The sequence below is a fragment of the Lagenorhynchus albirostris genome, chromosome 17 (genome assembly GCF_949774975.1).
Source record: "Lagenorhynchus albirostris chromosome 17, mLagAlb1.1, whole genome shotgun sequence".
Lineage (NCBI taxonomy): Eukaryota > Metazoa > Chordata > Mammalia > Artiodactyla > Delphinidae > Lagenorhynchus > Lagenorhynchus albirostris.
This window is the reverse complement of record NC_083111.1, coordinates 41,614,636-41,622,242: the sequence shown is the minus strand read 5'-3', so window position 1 is coordinate 41,622,242 and position 7,607 is coordinate 41,614,636. Positions and strand designations below refer to the sequence as shown.

The 7,607-nt window shown below is 45.5% G+C and overlaps 1 non-coding gene across 1 annotated transcript; it reads left to right on the top strand.

The window, feature by feature from the left end:
• The first annotated feature begins 242 nt into the window (after positions 1-242).
• On the top strand, positions 243-371 carry LOC132508467 (small nucleolar RNA SNORA70). The gene has a single exon (XR_009536602.1). It is a non-coding gene; the product is annotated as a small nucleolar RNA SNORA70 (small nucleolar RNA).
• Positions 372-7,607: the final 7,236 nt, after the last annotated feature.

Below are 7,607 nucleotides of genomic sequence, written 5' to 3'. Positions count from 1 at the left end.
TTAAGAAATTAAAGACACTTCTAATTTCAAATATTTTAAATCATTACTCCCAGAAGTATATAAATATGTGCCAAACCTACATATCTTAATTTGGAGTTTTCAAAATATAGACAAAAGATTGCATTTAAATCTAGAAAACGATGTCCAAGGGGGGCATGTCAAGGTTAAGTTGGGCTAGTGGCTGGGAGAAAGTAGCCATGGAGTGCTGGGTTCAGTCCAAGATTAGAAAAGGGAGCACCTATTTGCAGCCAATTAAGCTGACTGTGCTTTTTTCCTCCATGGAGGCCTGGTGTGCAATGGCTGCAAACTCCTAGGTAGTGTATGCAGCCTGTTGCCTGCATGGGTTGCCCTGAGGGACCTTGGAGACAGCCCTTTCCAGTGGACATTTACATCTGGCATGCTGTCCCTAATCTAGGCTCCAGATTGGTATGCATGGTGCCTTTGAAAAGCCCCAGGGCACAGTGGCCAGGGTCCACATTGGCGAAGTCATAATGTCCATCTGCAAAACAAGCTGCAGAACAAGGAGCATGTGACCAAGGCCCTATGCAAGGCCAAGTTCAAGTTCCCTGGCCGCCAGAAGATCCACATCTCCAAAAGTAGGGATTTGCTAAGTTTAATGTGGATGAATTTGAAAACATGGTAACAGAAAAGCAGCTCATGCCAGATGGCTGTGGGGTCAAATATACCCCTAATCATGGCCCCCTGGACACATGGCAGGCCCTGCACTCATGAGAGCCTTGTCCCCACCTTACGCCCACCAATAAATCCTACTTTCCTGTCAAAAAGAAAAGGAAAAGAAAAGGCAGCACCTAGCAGAGGCAGCAACAGATGATCCTTCCAAGTTTCCAAGAAACCAGCAAAGGAAAACCAGAGCCCAAAGGATCTCTGTCTTCAGGCACCTGGTATAGGACAGTTTAGGATACTTCTTTTGAGCAGTTTGCTTGCTGATGACCTCTATGTTTTCTGGTCATGCTACATATGGTGGAAAATTTCCAAGAGAAACTTCCCAGGGGCATGGCCCCCAGACCCCAAATCTGAAGTCAAAAAGACTAATCCAGACAACTGCAAAGGCTACTCCACTTAAGAGTAGCTACTCCACTGGAAGGCCAGCATGGGCAAGACCAGCAGGGAAGGGGCTGTGGAGACCACAAGGTATAAGTCTCCTGGGCTACTCTTTATGGTCCCTCAGAGCTCCTCTTGACCTCTGCCTTAGTACATACGGCCTTCTGCCCTGAAAATCACCCAGTGCGCAACTTAACTCCCCCACCCAGACTGTAAGCAGAAACGATGTCATTGTCCTTCTCAGATTGCTTGGCACAGAAAGGTACCATGGTAGAGATGAAAGAAGGGTGTGGAATTCAGCACTGGAAATACCACTTTGAAGGGATGCAGAATGGCAGAGTGGTTGAAACTCTAGTTTATGAAGCCAGGTTACCCGAGTTTAAATCCTGCTTCTTCTTAGTAGCTGTCTGAGCTTGGGCAAGTTGTTAGCCATCTTGCACCTCAATTTTCCCACTTGTCAACTGAGAGTAATACTAATGCCTACCCCCAGGGCTCTGGGAATTAAAGGAATAAAAGCACTTATAGTACATACATATTTTGGTAGATCATACTATTATTTTCCATAGCCTAATGAACAGTGTATGTTCATGTGCTTTGCTAAACTTTAGTTTTCTCATCTGAAAAATGAAGGCATAAGATCCAGTCTCATAGGACTGGATATGAATTAGCTAATGGAAGTCAAAAAATACGTTGAATGGAAAATGCAATCCAAATGTTTTTGTTTGCTGTTATCATCGCACATAGTAGGCATTGGAATCAATGATTGCTAAAATACAGAAACAAAACGACCACAGAAAGGTTAGACCAGACCCCCTCAAGACTCACCATCCCGAGATCTTATACAGGAAAGTTATTTGTAAACATGAACGCCAGACAAGTGTTCCTTGTTAGCTATGCATAGGCCCTGGAGACCAGTACTGCCGTGTGGTGAGATCAAGTGAAGTGAGGGACTCTGCCAAGAGAGGCTCTGAGGCCTGAGAAATTACTCCCCCAGAGGCCTCCTGTGCTGCACTGTGCCCCACTCCCATTTCGGCCACCTCACCAAACACCCCCAGCCCCCTCCCAACAATCCTCCAGACTTTGCCCAGTCCCCATTGGCATGGAAGTGCAGAGCTCAACACATTCCACACTTCATCCCCCTGGATTCACCCTGATTGGCTGGTTCTGCCTGATTGTCCCACACAGCATCTCTAGGAGAGTCAGAAAGAAATGTGCTGAACTCACCAGCGCCAGGGGCAGAACCAAAGTCAGCATGGCCTGTCACCCAAAGGAGTTTAGCGTTTCCGTCATCGCCACGAGACAGACACAGAGCAGGCCCCGGGAAGAGCCTGCACCTTCCCCAGACCCAGGGAGGTGGTCAGAAAACCACATGGGGATGTAGGTTCTCCTACAAAAGCAAGGCCACCAAAATCCTAGCCCTGGAAAACTCCTTCCAAATGGACACTTGACGGGTGGAGGGGAAGAGGGCTAACATCTGCCCTGAAGCTCTTGGCTCCGCCTGGGTTTTGTGTACAGTACAGAAAAGGAGCCTGGTATACAGAAAGCTTGATCATTGGTAAACCAAGCAGTTTCACCATTTCACAGTAGATCTTGATTCCTTTTCCAAATACGTGAGGCTACTTCATCCAATTACCCCCCAGACTTCAGGCAGACTGAGGCCATTTGCCTACTGCTGTGCTCTCTGCACACCCCAGAGCCAACATGGCCAGGCCCCTCCTGCTGGTGCTTGGATCACTTTAACCCAATGCTACAGGTGCCCTTGGACATTGATAAATCTGTGGAGATGAACAGCGTTCACAGCACTACAGTCTCACAGTTATTCAAAAACATTGATTCACTCACTTCCAACACGGAGCTCTTTAGCCCTTTTTATGTTTCATAAGCAGGTTATTTAATTCAAGTCATTCATAGCCATTCATCCATTTATTCATTCACTCACTCAGTCAACAAATACTTATTGAGTGTCTACTATGTGCCAGGCACTATGCTAGGAACAGGAGCTACAGTAGTGGTCAAAACCAGGATGATTCTTGTTCTCACAGTCTAGTACATGCATTCTCAACAGAGGCTATATTGCCACCAGGGGTGAAAAGTTGTTCCTGGGTGCTGAAGAAAATTACTCATTTTATGTACAAATCACAGATATGCATATAGTATGTGCAATGTATGCAATCATATGTATGTGTATGTATATATACATACAGACACAGAGTTGCATTTTTGTATTAGTTCCCTATTGCTGATGTAACAAATTATCATAAACGTAATAGCTTAAGATAACACAAATTTATTATCTTCCAGTACTGGGAGTCAGAAGTCTGAAATGGGACTCCCTGGACTGGAAACAAGGTGTGGGTAGGGCTGTGCTCCTTCTCACGCTCTAGGGAAAAATCTGTTCCCTTGCCTCTCCTGCTTCAAGAAGCTGCCCATATTCTTTGGCTAATGGCCTCTTCCATCTTCAAAGCCAGCAATGGCAGTCAAGTCTTTCTTACACTGCATCTCCCTCACACTGTCCCTCCTGCCTCCCTCTCTCACTTATAAGAAACTTTGTGATTACATTGGGACCACCAGGCTAATACAGAATAATCACCTTAGCTCAAGGTCATCTGATTAATAACCTTAATTTCATCTGCAGCCAAAAGTTCCCCATACCATGCAATATAATTTATTCACAGGTTCCAGGGTGTAGGACGTGGATGTCTTTGGGGGGAGGGGTGGGAAGGGGAGGAGCCATTCTGCCCACCACAACAGTACATCTATCTGTAATATTAAAATTTCATGGGGGCGGGGGGGGGCTTTCCTGGTGGCGCAGTGGTTGAGAGTCTGCCTGCCGATGAAGGGGACACGGGTTCGTGCCCCGGTCTGGGAAGATCCCACATGCCGCGGAGCGGCTGCGCCCGTGAGCCATGGCCGCTGAGCCTGCGTGTCCGGAGCCTGTGCTCTGCAACGGGAGAGGCCACAACAGTGAGAGGCCCGCGTACCGCAAAAAAAAAAAAAAAAAAAAAAAAAATTCATGGGAGGAAGATCAGTAAAGCATGTCTAAAAGGGGCCCTTGAAAGGTCAATAATGAAACAAAGTTTGAGAAATCTTTGTCTACTGAGAAGGCAATGCAGGGTCTTGATTCAATCTTTATACTTAGGGCAAGACTGTCTGGGCTCAAATCCCATCTCTATGCTAACTTGCTGTGTGGCTGTGAGCAAGTTACTTAAGCCCTCAAGAAGGGTAGTAATAGGACACACTTCCTCAGTTTTTGTGAGAATTAAATATGTTAATGCTTTGACAGGACTTAGAAATTGCCAAGTATGCAGTAAGTGCTTGAAAAATGTTTGCACTGGTGTTAGGACAGACACCAAGATTATTCAAATAATCACAGAAATAAATGTGTAAATTCAAATGATGATAAATGCTGAAAAGGAAAAGAATGTTCTTGCCATGCTGTAAGAGTATAAACAACGAGGTCTCACTGGGAGTAGGAGGGTAGGAAGAGTTTCCTAAGGAAGTGACCTCGGAAGTGAAATCGGAACAATAGGTGGGCATTAACTAGGTGAAGAGCACGGGGTGGATGAGATGAGGGGGCTTTGAGGAAAGGTTTCCAAGCAGAGAGAACAGCCTAAGGGTGTCCTTGGGGCAGGAGGGACATAGCACAAGCTCATGAGACTGACAGTCCGGTATGGCTGCCCCAGGGAAAGCAGGGGCTTTGGGGGTGGATGCCAGACCAAGTTGGAGAGCTTGATGGAACCAGACCTAAGGGCTTGGGCCATGTTATGGATTTTTGCCTTTATCCTAAGGGCAATAGGAGGCCACAGATGTATATGAAGTAGAGAGGGTACTGCAAGCGAAACGGTCAAGACTGACTGGATAGTGGCAATAGGGGATCCAGAGAGACAAATCAGGAGGTGACAGAAATAGGACCAGGATAGGGGAGGAGATGAAGAGAAAGGAGTTACTTAAAAGGTAAAATCAACAGGACTTTTGTGGAGCACAGCAGAAAGGAGCAGGCCGTAGAGGCATACACCGAACGTCCAGTATCCCATGGACACGTCCACGCACATCCATCAATGCCCAAAGCCAGCCCCCAAGTTTGTGAGTATCCTGTTCAGGGAAAAGGCCTGCCGAAATGTCAGATCAGATGTGCAGTGACTTCTGTAGCACTCTGCACACCACTCTGTATCCTGGGTATAAAATAAACTTTAAATTGGATACAGCTTTAACAAAAAGTGGTGCTGGCAACAGCTCTTCTTTTAAGACCTCTGTTTACTGTAGAGTGTTTTAAGCATGACGTTTTAATTTCAAATTTTTTTAAATATGTATTTTGTGAGAAATAAACAGAGATGACTTAACTGGAAATTGAACCAGGGTCTCCTGGCCCTTGGCCCACATTTCTACCCAGGGACCAACTGTCTGATGCAGTATAAATCCACCTACCCAAGCTGCTGTATGACCAGCGTGAGCTGTGTTTATGTTCCTCTTAAAAGTGCACGCACTTCTTGGCCAGAAAGTCCACAGGCCAAAGCATTGATCTTTTAGAGAACTTCTGCACCAAAGAAGCCTGATTCAATTTGAGGTATAATCATTCAAAGCCAACTCGTAGCTGCATACATTTTCCCAAAAGTTCTCTGCATTTGCCTATTCCATATCCAGGACAGAACCACAGTTTACAGTTCAACAGATCTGGGTTCCTTAAACCATGTGCCACGGCAATGGTTGGGAAAGGAATCCACTGAAAATGATGAAGTGTGGCAGAATCTAAACCATGGGAAAAAATCAATAAGCATTAGAGTGGAAGAGAGGGAAAGGAGGGATGTGCCTGTTTCTGTTATTTTAGAAACACTAAAGACAAGAGACTTGAGTTTTACTCCCACCTCTGCCACCAATTACTTATGTAATCTTCAGCACTTGAGTTCAACAAACAGTGAGCAAATGAATGAATAAATGCATCAGGCATATCCATAAGCCAAACCCTGTGGTAGGCACTGGGTATCCAAAGATACCTAAGGCACACTACCTACCGTTGGGGAGTTTAAAAACAAGAGTTGAACACAAATACCTATGTAGGAACATAAGAAAATGTCACAAGCGATAAGGCATAAACAGGCCCAAAAGGCTAAGGGAGAAACAAATCCCAACCTGGGTGCAAGGAAGACTTCCTTGAGGCAAAGACACCTGTGCTTATATTAAAACATGAGCAAGAATTAGCTAGATGAATAAAGGTGATAGAGTGCATGAAAGTAAGCTGTTAACAGACATGGGTAGCTCATAAAGGCTGAAGGATCATACTGGACAAGTGTCACTCTTGCGGCTCTACAGCATCTGAACTTCCTTTGTTTGAGCAATTTCCCTCTTTCTGAAGCTTTGTGGGATCCTCAGCATAGACGGAGAACATTTCTGATACTTTCTTTCCCCCTTCCTGCGCACTTAGGGACAGGCATGCGACTTAGGTTTGGACAAGCAGATACATGCGCCAAAACTGTGAGATTGGGAGCTAGGGACACAAAGAAATACATATCACAAAAAAAGTCACTTCTGGCGCTATAAGCAGCCATATCAAGGTCTAGCTTCCATGCACAGTGGTGCCAAAGGGCAGCCCCCAACCCCCAGGGTCAGGGTGCGGCAGAGCAGGCTGCAATGCGGAGGCTACAGCAGTGCAACCTCAGTGGACCTGCCCCAGAGCGTGATTTGAGCTTCGGTTTCAGCTGGGTAGCTTCTGACCTAGTTCTTCAGCCTTTGCAGTAATTCTGTAGGCCTCCCAATGTCCTTTCTTTTTTCTTTTTTTCCCGGAAAGAGGAAAACAAATACCAATACCCTTTTAAGAAATTTCTCTTCTGCCTAAATTAACTAGGGTTGGTTTCATTTACTTGCAACCAAAACATCAGACTGATATAGGAATACCACACGCACAGGCAAGTGACAGTTTGGTGGTATGGATGCAGGGCACTGCAAACAGTTTAATATTAAGGAAGCATGAAGAGTGAGGTAAAAAGGATGGGAAGTAAGCCTAGAGAGACAGGTAGGGGTCAAGTCACAGAGCGGCTGGTGCACTGGGCTAAGAAACTTGGAATTCATCCTGAAGGCAATGAGTACCTTAGCACAGAAGTGGCAGTAGCCATATTCATATTTTAGACTGATTAACCTAATTCTAGTAGAAAAAGCCAGTGTAAAGTGGGCAGGGGAAGATTAGGAAAGGCCAGACAACAGGCTATTACAACAGGGTCCAAAGAAAAGGTGAGATGAGTCTGACCCAGGCGGGCAGTGGTTATGGGGAGAGAGAGGCAGTAAAAGCCTTGAGAGATATTTAGGCAACAAAGCAGGTGATACTTATTTTCACATTGAGATGGAAAAGTCCCTTTTACCATTCTGGGCTCAATTTCTTCAACTGTAAATTAGGAGTGACGTCTAGGTGTCCTACGAGACAGGCAACAGTCCATGATTCTAATTATTGGAGATGCAAGTACACTGGTCTGAAGACAACAGAAACTGTCACCGGGAAGGGAAAGAAACTTCCTTATGGGGACAGGTCAGAAAGATGAAGACTGGGCAGGGTTAAA